Here is a 13,908-nt window from a genome sequence, read left to right as displayed (position 1 = left end):
GTACAAGTTGGAATACTATACAGTGCATGTTCAGTGCTATGCATTCCTAGCTAGGATAATAAATCACCGAATATAACGGAAGTACTATATACATTGAAACTAGATAATTAATCACCCAAACAAGCCCTAAATAGCATATCCTCTGTGTCTCAACCACAGCACTCCTGAAACTCAGCTCAAATTTTGTTTAAGCAATAAATTTCCTTTCTCACCCTCCTTTCCCATTGTCTCTCTCTCTCTTTCCTTTCCTGCTGTCTCACTCTCTCTCTCTCTCTCTTTCTCTCTCCTTTCCCACTCTGTCTCTTTCTTTTCCCATTCTGTTTCTGGCTTTCTGTCTCCAGAGCCTGGACCTCTTCCTGACAGTTTACAGAGGCTGAACCCCTGCCCCACAGGGTCCCATGGAAGTGACTCAGTGTGGTGGGGGCAATCAAGCCGGGTGGGTCGTGCAGGGAACCTGAGGATGGGCTGTGGAAGATGTCCGGTGGAAGGAAGGGCCATGGCACAAGCCAGGAGGTTTGCAGTTCCACCCACCTTCCCCCGTCCTGGGTTACTCACAGCTCATCACCTGATCAGCAGCTGGCAGCTTCCCATCCCTGCCCTACGTTCCTGCTCCTGGATCTCGGACCTCAACCTCTCCCCGCAGCCTGGGCCCCTAGTGATTGCGCTGGCAGCTCTGATATCAGAACCTGGCAGTGGCTGGCCCAGAGTTCGCGGGGGGGGTGGGGGTGGTTGGTGGTGGAGGGTTTGTGGGGGGTGGGGGGGGGGGATGGGTAGCCCGTCTCAAAGTGCAGACAACAATATATACCCCAAAAAAAGTTCCTAGCAATGTTAAAGCAAAATAACTTTGTATATGTGATCCTCCTCTGAACACATCTTTTGTTCCTTGTCAAAAGTAGATGTTGAAAATATGAAATAAAAGCAGAAAATGCAGGTTGGACAGCATCTGTAGAAAGTAGCGTTCCAATTGTGGATACATAAATGTATTCCTGAAGGTTTTGACTTGCCTCCACCCTCCAGCCATTAGTCAGCCAACACATCCATCATTGTAACGTACTGTCTTCCTATGCCAATCGGAAAGTAAAAAGGCTCATTACCCAATTGGATGATACCTGGCTATCAGCCAAATAGCCTTTTTTTCCCCCAATTTCAATATTTTTATATCAGGTAAAGAGAAATGTTCAAAGAAAATGAGAAAAATAAACAATCTTTCTCAATGACCCAATGATTCTTCTGCAGGGTTGCACACAGCAGTGTTGTGGAGATTGATCTTCAATTCCTGGAGACCCAAGGCCTATCTTAGAGGGTTGGCAATCCACGGGAAAGAGTTTAATTCAGGCTGGGATGACATATTTCATCAAAACTGGGAAAGGTTATGTAGTATAAGGGTCTGACACGGATAGCGTTAACGTGGGACTAAGTACAGTACTGTCTACACAGTGATGTAAGAGAACACATGACCCACACATAGGGGTCAGTCTAGTGTTGTACAGAGCTGTTTGCACAAGCAAGCATTGGGACATCTCCAATCTTGAACCCTTCTCTGTATATATGTACATAGTCCTTGCATACATACATACGGTTAGCCTACTTAAGACCATGAAGACTTCATTAAGACCTACCAAACAGTATCCAACAGCCTACAACATGGTGGCAGTGAGTGGAAAAACCCAGAACCTTGAAAAAAGGCAGAGAAAAACAAAAATCCTGCAAGACTAAAGAAAAATTTGAAGAAGCATTCTAAACTGAAGAAAAGTTGGAGAAGCTGACACGCAGAGGAAAATCCCCAGGGAAAAGCTCCCTGGCTTGGAATCTGAAGGTAGAAATTTAAAATTCCTCACTGCAGCGGAAGACTGCACACAAACTCTTGGCAATTCGGCTTCAATTCCCAGAGTGCAGAGTCAGCAGACCGAGCAGGTGTTAGCTGAAACTTCTAACATCCAGGATACAGCAAGTCCTGAGAAATGTTTAAATAGTTCAGTGGTCAGAAATTGCTATTTAAAATCTCCATTGGAAAACCAACGAGTCAGCACCTGATCATAGAGTGCCTGAGCTCACTCGGAAAAGGGGAAAAAAAATAAATTCAGAAGAATAGCAACTAAAGAGTCAGCTTTAAAGACCAGCAAAGGCCAGAATTCGAAGCTTTCACAACCCTATGGCATAGTGCTGAAATGGTGAAGTCTGCAACTTATCAATCCAAGCAGCCATTGTTTAAAATTTTATCGAGACTGAGCATGAGCACCATTGCTGTGGGAGCCCAGCAAGCACAGGTAAATCCTTTGTCTTCAAATGAACGGCAGCACCATCTTGAATTTCTGCAGCTTCTTAAAGTTGGACCTACACTTTAAAATTTTTTAACCATTGATCAGAAATCCACTCCTCCAGGTCAATTTGGACTTTTCCAAGGCCTGGATCAATCACACAATTGTGGGCTTTGGAGACAAATATGCCTTAGATACATGATTGCTTCTGGTCTGGATAAAAAGACAGAAGCTCAGCATGTTAACATACTGCTTTACTCAGTAGGCCCAATAGCAGACGACATTGTTGTTGGACAAAGACTCAACGAATCATCTGTTCAAGTTGAAAACATACTAAAATCATTTGATGTTTCTTTTAGCCTAAGGAGTAACAAAATCTTCGAAAGGGCTAAATTTAATAATGGGTCCAACAGCCCAGAGAACCTGTCGACTCATTCATTAATGCTCTGTACAGGATGGCTGAAGGCTGCGAATATGGAGATCTAAAATGTGGACTTATTAGGGGTAGAATAGTTGTAGGAATAACAGACGACCAATCTGAGAATGTTACAAGTGAAGGATTATCTAACCCTCGAGAAAAGCTATCCAGATTGCTAGGCAGTCTGAACTCCATGTGCAGCACAGGTCCATTTAAGAGGAGAAAGTAAACTGTAGAAAAAAAGAAATTCCACAGTCCCGTTAGTTAACTAGCACAGAAACAGGGACACTTGAGGCCAAGGGAAGCGATACCAACCAGTACAGTGGCCATGCCAGTGCTGTGAAGCAAGGCGCCGCCATAGGCAAGATCAATGTCCTGCAATTTCAGCCCAATGCTTCCAATGTAACAGAATTGGACATTTCGGCAAACTGCGCAAGATCAAAACATCTAAATGCATAGAAGGCTCAAAGAAGGTTCATGAGATCAAGTCTGCACACCAAGAGGATACACAGCCATGCTTCTTGGGGAGGTCAAAGATTCTGGATTTTCATTTTGAAATGAAGACATTTCCAGTAACGGCCATCTCACAAATTTTAAATTGGACATGGGAGCCAGTGTTATGATCTATTGGACAAAGAACTGTGACTGAGAGACCTCTGGCTTCGAACAACAGACACAGTGCTCTATGGGCCTGGAGTAATCCAACTTCAGGTCATAGGCATGATTCTGGAACCACTAAGGTATGGTGGCAAACAAATCTTCGAGCTGATGTACGGCATCTGTAACCAATCTTTTTCTCTCTTGAGCAGAGATGCCTCTGTAGCCCTGAATCTCCTCAAAATGACAGAAGAGGTCAAGACTACCACCGTGTCATAAATTATACAAAACTGCAAGTTCCCTAGAGCTCAAACAAGAAAGAATATCCTGACTGGGACTTCAGTACTGAACTGTCTTCTCTCTTTGAAAAACAGGCTTGTCCATTTTCACTACAGGTGCTGGAAAGCCCTCATTGGTCAGACTGGCCAATCACTCAAATGGTTACCACAAGATCTCCAGTGGAGGATGAACAAGAGAGCAACCAACAACCAGAAGAGCCTCAGCATCCAGCTCTGTTGACCGTCGACGATGTCAACACTGTGACCACATAGCAAACACTGCAATTCCCGGACAGCATGTCAGTGGCACTGACGATGCTGGAACCAAGTAGCAGCCATCCATTATCGACAGCACAGCACGCAGCCGAATGCAAAGGTGAGCTTACTAAAAAGCTTACTCATACTCATAACAGGAATGGACTTCTTCCATCACAGAACACATCACAACAACCCACACAATGAAAAAAGATGTAAAAAAATGACATGGAGACAACCACAATATTCATCCACCCCGCAAGAAATAGAATGGAACAACAACCCCCCCTCACCACAACTAGCGAATCGACAAAGAGCAGTTCAATACCAAGGAATGGAAAAAGAGGATAAAAAGATACCCAGATGCCAGAACAACCTCCAAATCAGCAGAGTTTACCTGCAACAACAGAGCCTAACACTCCTCCGACAGTAGTGTGAATGAGATATGGAAGGATTATGAGGCCTCCAGAGTGCCTGAACCTATGAACTCAGAGTCTTGAAGGGGGGAGATGAGGTACTAATTATGACGTAAATACATGGGGTAAAATAGAATAACTTGAAATACATTGTATAAAAACTTGAGGGCGGTGTGTATAAGGGTCTGGAACAGATAGATAATGTGGAACAGAGTATAGTACCGCCCAGACAGTGATGTAAGAAAACACATGAGCTACACCTAGGGATAAGTTTAAGAACATAAGAAATAGGAGCAGGAGTAGCCATTCGGCCTCTCAACCTTGCCTCACCATTCAACAAGATCATGGCTGATCTACCACAGACCTGAACTCCTCTTTCGTGCCAGCTCCTCATAGCCCTCAACTCCCTGATATTTCAAAAATCTATCCACCTCCTCTTTAAATACTTTCAGTAATCTAGCCTCCACAACTCTCTGCAGTAGATAATTCCAGACATTCACTACCTTTTGATAGAAGAAATTCCTTTGCATCTCAGTTTTAAATGAGTGTCCCCTTATTCTGTAACTATGTCCCCTAGTTCGAGATTCCCCTGCTAGTGGAAACATCTTCTCAACATGTCAAGCCCTCTCAGAATCTTAAACTTTTCAATAAGATTACTCCTCATTCTTCTAAACTCTAATGAATAAAGGCCTAACCTGCTTAGCCGTTCTTGATAAATCAACCCCTTCATCCCAGGAATCAGCCTAATGAATCTCTTTTAAACTGCCTTCAATGCCAGTATAACCTTTCTTAAATACGGGGACCAAAACTACAAAGTACTCACCAACACCCTGTAGAGTTGTAACAAGACTTCCCTATTTTTAAACTCCAATCCCCTAGCAATACAGGCCAAAATTCCATTTGCCTTCTTAATTACTTCCTGCACCTGCATGCTAACTTTTTCTGTTTCATGCACAAGAAGACTCATATCCCTCTGTGCTGGACTTTTTTGGAGTCTCTCTCCACTTAAATAATAGTCTGCCTTTTAGGTTTTCCTACCAAAGTGCATGACCTCACACTTTCCTACATTAAACTCCATCTGCCAAGTTTTTGCCCACTCACTCAATCTAGCTATATCCCCTTGCAGATTCCTTATGTCCTCATCACAACTTGCCCTCTCACCTATTTTTGCATCATAGCAAATTTGGATAGATTACAGTCTGCCCCCTCATTAATATAGATAGTAAATAATTGAGGCCCTAGGACTGATCATTGTGGCATTCCACTAGTTACGTCTTTCCAACCTGAAAAAGACCCATTAATCCTGACTCTCTGTCTTTTGTGTGTTAATCAATCCTCAATCCGTGCTAATACAATACCCTCAATACCATGAGCTCCTCTCCTGTGTAATAACTTTTTATGTAGCACCTTATAGAATGCCTTCTGGAAATCCTACATCTTTCGGTTCCCCTTTATCAACTTTGCTTGTTATATCCTCAAAGAACTTTAGCAAATTTGTCAAACATGATTTCCCTTTCACAAAACTATGTTGACTCTTTGATTGCAATAAGCTTTTCTAAGTAATGGACTCTAGCATTTGCCCAATGACAGATGTTAGGCTGACTGGTCTATAGTTTCCAACTTTTTGTCTCTCCCTTCTTGAACAGGGGCATCACATCAATGGTTTTCAAATCCTCTGGGACCTTCCTGGAATCCAGTGAGTTCTGGAATATTTCAACTAATGCCTCCACTGTCTCTGCAGCCACTTCCTTTAAAACCCTTGGATACAGGCCATCAGGTCCTGGTGACTTGTCTGCCTTTAGTCCCATTAGTTTGTCAAATACTTTGTCCCTCATGATAGTGATTGTTACAAGATCTTTCCTCCCATTAGCTCTTTGCTTATCTGATAACTTCGGGATGTTTTTAGTGTCCTCCACCGTGAAGACCGATGCAAATTATTGGTTTAAAGTATCTGCCATTTCCCTGTTCCCCATTATCAATTCTCCAGTTGCATCCTCCAAGGGTCCCACATTCACTTTAGCCACTCCCTTTCTTTTTATATACCCAAAGAAGCTCTTGCTGTTTTTATTTATATTTCTAGCCAATTTACTTTCAGAATCAATTTTCTCCCTCTTTATTTGCTTTTTAGTCATCCGCTGCTGGTTCCTAAAAAAATCCCAATCCTCTGGCCTACCACTAGTTTTTGCTGCTTTGTATGCCTTAGTTTTTGATTGGTTACTTGACCACTTTTGTTAAGCACGGCTAGTTCATTCTTCTCATCAAGTCCTTCTTTTTGACCGGGATAAATTTTTACTGAATGTTATGAAATATCTGCTTAACTGTCTGCTACTGACCTTCCCCTCAAATAATTTCCCAGCCTAGTCTAGTGTTGGACAGAGCTGTGTGCACAGGCAAGCATGGAGACAGCTCCTAGCTTGAACTCTTTATATACGTACAAAGTTCTTGTAGTTAATAAATACATACAGTTAACCTGCTTACGATGACCAAGACTTCATTAAGACCAACTGAATGATATCCAACACCCTAGGACAAGTTAAAATGTAATGGGTTTTCACCAAGCGAAATGGGGGAGGGTGGAAAAAGAACAAAATGAAAGGTCTGTGATGGGGTAGAAGAGAGGAGAGATTAAATAACAAAATAATCGGTGGTGCAGGGCCAAAGGAAGTGACAAACAAGGACAAGATGTATCTAGATGGGGACTTACCTGAACAGCAATCATCCAAAAGCAAAAATTCAAGAAATACAAGAGTAAAACCAAAACTTACAATGAGAAAGGAAACAAAATGGGGCAGAGATTATGGTCTGAAATTATTGAACTCAAATGATGAAGCTAGAAAGCTCTAAAGTGCCATTATGACTCCCTTATACCCTATACAATGAATTGTTTTGTCATTTAATCTCTCCTGCCTTCCCCCGATCACAGACCTTTTAGTTTTTTACCCACTTTTTAAACTTTTCACAGTTCTGATGGGAGGTCACAGATCTGAAACATTAATTCTGTTTCTCTCTCCACACTTGTCGCCAGACCTGCTGAGTATTTCCAACATTTTCGAAGCCCAATGAGGTATTCCTTCATGGATGTCGACAGGTTGAAAACCAATGCTGCATAATTCACTTTTCCAGTAGAGTTGACTTCACATAATGAGATAAGCACGCAGAGATGACTCATCAGTCTTGTAAATGATAGCACAGAAGTTCCAGTAGAAACAGTGTAGTTGGGGCCAGATATTCAACCTGAGCAGAGACCCTTTTCTGTACTGCCATTTACATAGTAAAATGCCAGACACCTGAGTTTACAGTACAGCAAGGCAATATAACTGGTTCCAACAGCTAGATATTCACATTACATGACTCCCACCTCTCCACATTGTCTTTGACAAGAGACGTGTATCCCTTGTCTGGGTTTCTGAGATGGTGAAATGTTCCAACCCATAAGAATTTAAAGGAAGGTTGCAGGGCCCTTTGCCTTAACAGACAAATAGAGTCCAATTAGCCAACCAGGGTTGGGAAATACAGATGGCCTTTGTATAGTTCTCTTTGCATTTGGTCTGTTCAGCCCACAGGTCATTAGTGCCTCTTCAGAGATAATGAGGAAGCTCCTTTTGTTCAAGGGTCACAGGCAAATAGCTTCAGGCATTCTAAAAGGTCTTTGTTCAGTTTTTGAAATTTTAGAAATAGCCATGAGGAGATCTATATCCATTTGATAAAAATATACAGGGTGAGGTCTTAGTCACCTCACACCTAAAGTAAAATGTCACAATCCAAATTTGTATAGATTAGACCATGTTAAGCAGGCATGTTTCTTAGGAGAATTACACATTTCTCTCTATGGGCCAGACTCAAACTCAGCAATGGGTGGGGTGGGGGTGTTGGTGCAGTACTGTGCTGGGGTGCAAAGAGTTTTCAAAATCAGCTACCAATTATATATTTTGGCAGATTCCTTTGTCAAAATAATTTGTGTCACCTCCATCAAATGTTCTGGGTGCTTCTATTTCAATGGACTATCATTTGGTATCCACTCAACTTACAGTAAGTTAGAGGGTTCTGTTTGTTGAAATAAGTGGCAAAATATGTTTTGAGCATCAGCAGGTATCAGTGGCAGCAACTGCCCAGGAGACAGCCCGCAGGAAGCTTAGGCCTTCTCCCAACTCTGCTGAGGAGGACAGAGGTATGGACTTCAGGGGTACTATTGGAAGGCCTGCAAAAGAGTTTCACATTATAGCTGAAGGCATGGAGAAATCCACTACCAGCCTGTGTGGTACCATTGCCCAAGGCATCAGCACTCTGATGGCCACGTTGCAGAGTGTCACCACGTCCTGTGGATGCTGCAGCTGAGTCTTCACAGCAGGAGTCACTGTTCACAGCCATTGCACTTTTGGTTAAAACTCAACAACTGCCATGCAAACTTTGAGCCTCAAACTATGCACCACCTAGGAGAAGCAAATGTTCTGCCTGGAGAAGCAGATGTGCATCTTGAGCAGATTTATGCTACAAATGGATGAGGACTTTGAAGGTTTCACTTCTGCAGTCTGCTCTCTCACAGTTTTATGGAAATGCTGTACTCCAGCTCCATGGGATTGGCAGCGAAAGGAGCACATTGTTGTTCTATCTCAGGAAGTCAACAAATCTGCTATTTTGCTACCTCCTGAACCAATACCAACCACGATGCCAGAAAATCACTTGGTCAGACTGCCTGGCAGCAGTTGAAGTGCTGCTGTCTGCAGCCTCAAAGCCTCAAGCTCCCAATGGTTATCAGCTACAAGCAACACAAGGATCACCATATGAGCAGCAGCAGCTTTCCACCAACTCTGCTGAAGCCACTGGAAGAGCGTTCATAGTAAAATAGTATACTTAAGCAAATCTTCTAAGTGAAACACAACAGGTCAATCACTTGGGTGACAAAATATATCCACTACACAATAAATAGGGGAATGTTAACTGTCCCCAGGACAGGCAGGAGAGGGAAGAGGAAGTTTAAAATTCAAAAAATGTAAACACAGCCCCAACCAGTCACAAACCCAGTTTGGAGTGGCCAGCAACTAACCTGTTCTCCAAAGACAGACACTTTATTCAAATATTTTAATCAGATTGTTTACCTCAAATTTTAGTAATTTTACTATGAATGCTGGTTGACTGAGTTTCCCAGGTATCAGGAAAACCAAAAGCTGAAGGGAAATGAAAAGGACTGGTGATTAGTTAAGTGCCCTTATAGCATGGCTTGTGGGCCAAGAGCAGCAAAAATGCTTCCCCTGGATAGCCTGTTTCCCTCCCCATGAACAGATTCACCTCCCAGCACGAGCCCTAAGATCAGGTCACCCATCCCTCCCCCCTGAACTACTCATAGCCCACAATCTCAACTCTGGTCTGCCCAAATCTCACAGCCCCAATCCTCTCTCTGTCCACCTTATATGTCCTCTCCGCTCACACAATGTTTTTCCAGATCCTCCACGATACCTGCCCAACCCATGATCTCTCCAACCCTTCCTACCTTCTCTTCACTTCTCAGCTGTAGCCTGGTGCCACAAGCCTTCCCACCTATCAGCCAGCCAACCTCTCAATGTGCCCGACTGCAAGCCAGGAAATGGGGTCAAAAAATATAGCTGATGTCCTGCCATTAAGTTCGATAGCAGCCACTACATCTCGATTCCTTTTACCACCTCCTGATACATATCAAGACCATTGTGATTGGAATTAAAATCAACACCTTTATTACATCTGACAATTTTGGTCTGTAGTTTTATTTCTCTCAACACAGCTTCTTTAGTTTGCATTGTCAGAATTTCATTGAGATAGAGTTAATTTAATGATTTCAATATTGCTGAGAAACGAAACATGTTGTCGAAGCTTTTCATCTTGAACTCATCAGCTTCGACAGCATGTCACGTTTTTCAGCATTACTCAAGTTCTGTACAACATTCGACAATTTGCTGGCCCTCCTTTTTAGGGTTCTCACTTGCCTTCACCGAATTTTTCTTCATCTGATGAAGACTCTACTTGTTGCTTTGCCTCCTTTATATCTGATATATTTGTGTTGTGAGGTTGTGTAGAATGCAGCAAAGTACAATGATGCCATCATCTTTGGGCCATTTTGTAGGGAGTCACTAAGTAGTCAAGGCATCTGATTCTTTCTCTGGAATTTTACTGGCATGTCTTGGGTCCCGCTGTCAGGACCAAATGAGGGCCTCAAGCCTATGTGGGTGACTAGTGGGTCCATGGTGGAGATCTTACCAGCTGTGGCCAATCAGAGGGCTGACAGGTCTCCAGCCTCAGCAGTGCCATGGATACAGGTGGCCCCTGTTGAGGCCGCAGGGAGAAGGAGAGAACACTTCCATTTTGAGACATCTTTAATGATTGGGCAGTTGTCCCAATGTTACAAATGCAAGAATTATAAGACTGCTATGTTTTAGAACCATAGAACCATAGAAAGGTTATGGCACAGAAGGAGGCCATTCAGCTCATCATGACTGCGCTGGCCAAAAAAGAGAAAAAAAGGCCACTCATTTTAATCTTACTTTGCTGCACCTAGTCTGTAGCCTTGCAGGTAACAGTAGTTGAGATGCAGATCCAAGTATCTTGAAAATGAGTTGAGGGGTTCTGCCTCCACCACCAAACCAAACAGCGAATTCCAGGTACCCGCCACCTCTGGGTAAAGAAGTTATTCCTCATGTTCCCTCCAATCACTCTAAATCTATGCCCCCTGGTTATTGACCTCTCAGTTAGGGGAAACATGTCTTTCCTGTTTACCCTATCTAGAGCCCTCATAATTTTCTACACTTCAATTAGGTTGCCCCTCAGCTTCCTCTGTTCTAAGGAAAATAATCCTAGCCATACCAATCTCTCGTCATAGCTGCAATTTTCAAGACCTGGCAACATTCTTGTACATCTCTTCTGTACTCTCTCCAAAGCAACTATGTCTTTGTTCTAGTCATACTCAGGCCCCCTCCCACAACTCTTTTTCTGGTACATTGATGACTTTATCAGTGCCACTTCATGCTCTTGTCTGGACCTGGAAAAATTTTATCAGTTTTGCTTCCAATTTCCACCCCTCTATCACCTTCACATGGTCCATCTCCGATACTTCCCTTCCCTTCCTTGACCTCTGTCTCCATTTCTGGTGGTAGACTGTCCACAATATTCATTACAAACCCACCAACTCTCACAGCTACCTCGACTACAGCTCCCCACACCCTGATTCCTGTAAGGACTCTGTTGGAATTATGGTTTTATTTAGTATGTAATAAACCTTTAAGAATAATGCTTATTAAGGAAAATCACATGGTATGTGGCAACCAAGTTGAAAGGAAATTGGAACTGTACCTCACCCAGTGATTGTAAGAAAGCTCCATTTGAATTGAAGAAGATATCCCCTCTCAAAATGCCACAATTAGGGAGAATTAATCCTTTTGATCCAGCCACAGATGTTTGGTCTCATTACATAGAATGTCTCACGTTCTTTTTTTCAAGCCAACGAGATTATGGGGGAAAGAGAAAAGGCAAGCGATCCTCTTAAGTACATGTCAGAATAAAACCTATGGTTTGATTAGAAGCTTGATGGCACCCAGTGCCCCAGATTCGAAAATTTTGACGAATTGGTGGACCTCGTGAAGGGTCATTATCAACTATTGCCCTCAGTAACGATGCAAAGGTTCAAGTTTAATTCAAGAAATAGAGCCCCAGTTGCATGCGACATGGAAAATTTGAAGCAGTTCACGGAACACTGTGAGTTTGGTAATAGCCTTTAAACGACTCAGAGATCATTTAGTGCGTGGTGTGGACGAGAGCACTATTTAGAAAAGATTATTGTCCTAAGTGAATTTAAATTTCAAGAAGGTGCTAGAGATTCAAAGGCAATAAGGGGTGCGCAAAATGGCACCATCCTCCCCATCGGCTGGGAAACCCCAGCCGAAAAGAGCGCAAAAATGTAAGATTTTGCTGAGAAGCATGAAACAGCCTCCGCTACCGAAGAATAAGGAAAAATAACTTAGCATCAAAATCAAAGAATAATTTCAGTAGAGATGGAAATAAGCAGTCTTTTAATGATTGGCACTTTAAAAAATTCGAATACTACTATTGTCACAGAAATGGACACATAATGAGACAGTGAAAGGAAAGATTCAAGCAGGCTTGTAAACAAAAGAAGAAGCCCAGTGAAATCTACAATGTAGAAGGGCTTGAAACAACAAATTCAGACAGTTACTCATTATTTAATCTGAAAGTTGGAAAGATAGAACCAATATTTGTCACAGTGAAAGTAAATGGCAGACCTGTTAGAATGGAAGTGGACACAGGGGCTTCCATGACAGTAATTGGAGAACATGTCTTTAGATATCTGAATAATGGCAAACATCAACTAAATTTAGAAGAAACAGCTGCCAAACTAAAAATATACATGGGTGAAGACATTCAAGTAAAAGGCATAAGCAGAGTAACTGTCCATTATCGAAGCCAGTCAACAAAACTACCAGTGTTGGTATTGAGAGGCAGAAGACCAAGCATTCTAGGGCAAAATTGGCTAAGGAAAATCAACTTTGAGTGGCCACTGAGATTCCAAAAGGAAGCTGGAAGTGTTCCTGTTTTGAAAAAGGAGTGTGTAAGGACTCAGCAACCTGAAGAAACACAGGTTGTCTTAAGCCAAAACCTGGAAGAACAGCAGAAGGAACTTGAAGAGACCCTGCTTGATGACAGAGTTCAAGACAAGGTGAGCAACCTTCGAAAGGAAGAAGAAAACCTGCTGAAAGACCTTCACACACTACAAGATTCCCTCTGATCAAAGTTTGTACCACCGGGAAAGTATGAAGAGAAACAGAGGGAATTCAACACTTCTCTGAATAAACTGAAAAATGAGTTGGCAGAGAAGATGCAACAATGCTAAATTTTCAAGGAGGCAGCAAACAAATATAAAAAAGAGATGGAAGAGCTAAAGAATCAGCTAAATGAAACCACAGCGGTTTTGGAAGCAAAGGTCACAGAGTTTTCCAAGAAGCAGACAGATGGTGAAATTTTGGGAGACTGAACCATTGATTTCAGTCAAGCTGAGCTTGCATCTGAGAGTAGTCTGGCCTCGTGAAGTCAAAAGTGAAGTAAAAAAGAAGGCCAAGATTGATGTCTGTGCTAGAAAGAAGAAGGCACATAGAAAGAAGATAGAGAAATACTAATAGGACTTTAATCCTGGCAGCATACAAATACACTTTCGTACATAGGCCTGGCAATCAAATCGCAAATGCCAATTCACTTAGTCATTTGCCTTTACAAGAAAATGATGAGCATGTTCCAGTTCCACAGGAATTTGTTTTACTGTTAAATTTCTTAGATTCCTTGCCAGTATGTGCTCGACAGATCAGAGACTGGACAAGTCGGGACCCAGTCCTATCTCAAGTACGAGCACAAATACTTCATGGTTGGCCACAAGAGCCGGTATCTGACAAAATGAAACCGTACTTCAACAGAAGGCTTGAAATAACCAGCCAGGATAGCATCTTATTGTGGTGAGCATGAGCAATAGTACCTCCAAAGGGAAAGGAGCCACTTTTAAATGAACTACACAGCACACATCCAGGAAATTCCCAAATGAAGACCATACCACGCAGCTATCTATGGTGGCCTGGGATGGATGGCAAAATAGACAGTTTGGTGAAGAATTGTGTGCAAAGTCAGCAACTGCAAAAGTTATCATTGACAGCTCTGTT

The sequence above is a fragment of the Carcharodon carcharias genome, chromosome 14 (genome assembly GCF_017639515.1).
Source record: "Carcharodon carcharias isolate sCarCar2 chromosome 14, sCarCar2.pri, whole genome shotgun sequence".
Classification (NCBI taxonomy): domain Eukaryota; kingdom Metazoa; phylum Chordata; class Chondrichthyes; order Lamniformes; family Lamnidae; genus Carcharodon; species Carcharodon carcharias.
This window is presented reverse-complemented; position numbering follows the sequence as displayed.